The sequence below is a fragment of the Copadichromis virginalis genome, linkage group LG2 (assembly GCF_057382275.1).
Source record: "Copadichromis virginalis isolate Kocher_CV1m ecotype Utaka linkage group LG2, C_Virginalis_male_GT1.1, whole genome shotgun sequence".
Classification (NCBI taxonomy): domain Eukaryota; kingdom Metazoa; phylum Chordata; class Actinopteri; order Cichliformes; family Cichlidae; genus Copadichromis; species Copadichromis virginalis.
In genome coordinates, this window is record NC_140619.1 from 4296797 (window position 1) to 4299959 (window position 3163).

The window sequence follows — 3163 nt, forward strand, 5'->3', positions numbered from 1 at the left end:
TTCCACTGTGTCCCAAAGCTGGGTGGAGGTGTGTGTGTGTGCGTACGGGAGGTGTGGCATGCAGTAGATAATGGGCCAATTGTAAGTGATTAGAGTTGGAGCCAACCAATCAGCACAGCCTGGTACTGGACTGTGGCCAATGGCAAGATGTTCAGCGCAGCTGGGGGAGGGCGCTCTCGCTCACACACAGGAAAAGAAATGTGGCCGAGCCTTTGCACAGTACCTCCTATAATTCAGTGCATGTGTGTAAATATGTTTTTACAATTTTGTTTCATTTTCTTTTTCAAATTGATTACATACAATTTATTTTTAGATGGACGTCCTTAAACAAAACCCAGAGTTGGTTTCCAAACAGACTAATGTGAACAAAATGAATAACTAACAGCTTTTTCTCCATCAGTGTCATTTGTTTACACTATGCCACAAACATTTTTTCATCTTTATCCTTTTTTATCTCTTTCTGCCTTTTCTGTAAATGTAGCAACGTGTTATTAATGTTTAAATATGAGTCACTCCTGTGCACCACATATAACTCGTTGTCATCGTCACCAGCCTTTACTGTAGTGTATAATTTTCCAGACTCCAGCTCATCATCTTGAGTTTGTTATTTTGTCCTGCAAACTTCAAAATATCCTTTACGCTGATTTAAAACAATGAAAGCAGCCGAATTCTGGCATTTGGAAAGCTAAAAATGTTGTTTTCAGACTGATATCTCATCCTGATTATTGTAGGAGTAGCAAATTTTCTGTTCTTCCACCAGCTTCAATAATTGTTTAAGCATTATGCAGTTATACAAGAACTCTGGGCCAGGCTTTTTGTCCACAGCTTTGTGCTTCAGCTCTGAGCTTTTCTAGACTTTTACAAAGTCTGCATGTGTGAGACAACTCATGTAATTACGCAGTAAATTCACAGTAAACCACGGGGCATCAAGAGTCTGCCTTCTTGCACGCTCTACCCTGGCAGCTGCCTCACCTGAATATTTACAGTCGTCCTTTTGAGGCCAACATGTAAGTAAGAGAACTGCTCCTGCCTGGTTGATGCATGTAAATTGCTTCTCCTCTACCAAAGAGACACAAGGGTAAAGTCTAGAAATGTTCAGGGATGCAGTGCATGTTGAAAGCAGCTTAAGTGTCTCCAGTGTCATCCATTCGTTCTGCTTTTAGCCCAAAACCTCGTTTTTCTCTTATCCCTGTTGGTTTTCATTTAACTGCATTTCTATTGTATATATAAATAAATGTGATGAGTGACTAAAAAGGATCAAACTAAGCTCTGCTTGAAAGGGATGATTCAATAAAACAAGCCTAGAGAAACCAATAAACACAATAAGAGGTTATTAAATCACACATTATTATTTTTATTTGGATGAAAGATTTGGTGCCAGGTGTTCATGTGAAATATGGTTTTAATACTGCGCGCTGTTTACATCAAAGCTGTTAAATGCATCATCTGTTTGTCTTCCTCAACATCTTTGTTATGACTTTGGCTCGTGTTCCCACGTGCCACTAATTTTTCCATTAATTTTTTTTGAGTTTCTTTATTTGAAGCATTTTTCTTTATCTGGGCTTTTAAACCATTTAAAAACTAAGATCCATGTAAATATAGCCACTATTTATTTACTGATTTCATTACAGAAATATCTCACAGTAACGTTGGGTGCTTATGGTTGTTAAAGCTATTTTTCTCTATTATTGCTTGTTGTGATATCATGATAAGGGACTGCGAGAAGCTCACACTCTCACATGACACTATTCTACACACCAATCACCAGGTCACGACCATTCTAGCAAACATAACTACACAACATATGCAAATCTCACTATAAAAGCGAGCAGCACACCCAATTCGCCAGCACATTTATTGATCCATATGCTGTATTCTTCTGACCGACAGGATGGCTCAGACAGGCTTGACGATCATGACTGCATGACACGTATACAGGAATCCACAGCACCAAGTCCAGATTTAGAGCAAACACCTATCTCAGACTCAGCCACGGTTTATGTGGACGGGTCCTGTTCAAGGCCGAATGACAACTCATTTCTTTGTGGCTATTCAGTGGTGACATTGCCTGACATCATACTAGAGGCTCACTCATTACCATTTCACTCAGCACAAAAAGCAGAGCTCATGGCTTTAATACGCGCCTGTGAGCTACATTTGGATAAGCGTGTGACAATTTACACAGACAGCCGCTATGCGTTTGGCGTCGTACATGACTTTGGCACATTGTGGAGACAAAGAGGATTTAGATCTGCTGACGGAAAATCAATTGCTAAATTCTGATTTTGTTCAAAGACTTTTGCAGGCTATACAGCTGCCATCGGCCGTTGCAGTTGTAAAAACGAAAGGACACAGTACAGCTGACACAGACGAAGCAGCAGGTAATGCTCTAGTAGACGTGACTGCCAAGGCTGCAGCTGCATCGCAGCTCCCACCTCCCACAGGAAGTATTATCTGTGCCCCTACAGTTGCCACTTGTTACACTCCCAGACTATTTAGAAACAAATGTTGATTTAAACTTTATACAAGAGCAGGCCTCTGCATGTGATTACACCTATTGGGAGGATAATGACTGTACCTTAGATGACAGAGATGGCCTATACAAAATTTTGAGGGTTTGATTGCCCTCCCATATTCCCTGATGCCAGTCCTTGTCCGACATTTTCACTGTGTGAGTCATGTCGGACAAAGAGGGGTAATAGGGGCAATAAAATCAAGATTTGTAATTGAGAAAACATCACATGCAGTAAAAAGCATATTAGCAACCTGTCTAACATGTGCACGAACTAATGTAGGAAAACCAAAAGCAAAACATCAGCATTTACCACAACCAGATTTTCCATTTCATACATTATGACTCCATCTGCAGTAACCAAATTATCTCCATTTGAAATAAGACTATTTCCAACACCATGGTCAGCTTCCAGAGGGGCACCGCTATTGGAAGGGGATGTAGACACTGCATTGTCCGACTATGTTCACAATCTGGTAGAAACACTGAATAATAACTATCAGAAAGTTTGTCTTTCTCAGCCTCTCCCCTCCACAGTTCCACCAGTGGAGACCAGGAGATGCGGTGTTGGTGAAGTCGCTAAAACCAAGGACACTCGGGGAGGCCGCGCGTTTTCCAGCCCCCAGACTGTACTGGCAGTGACGAAGAACC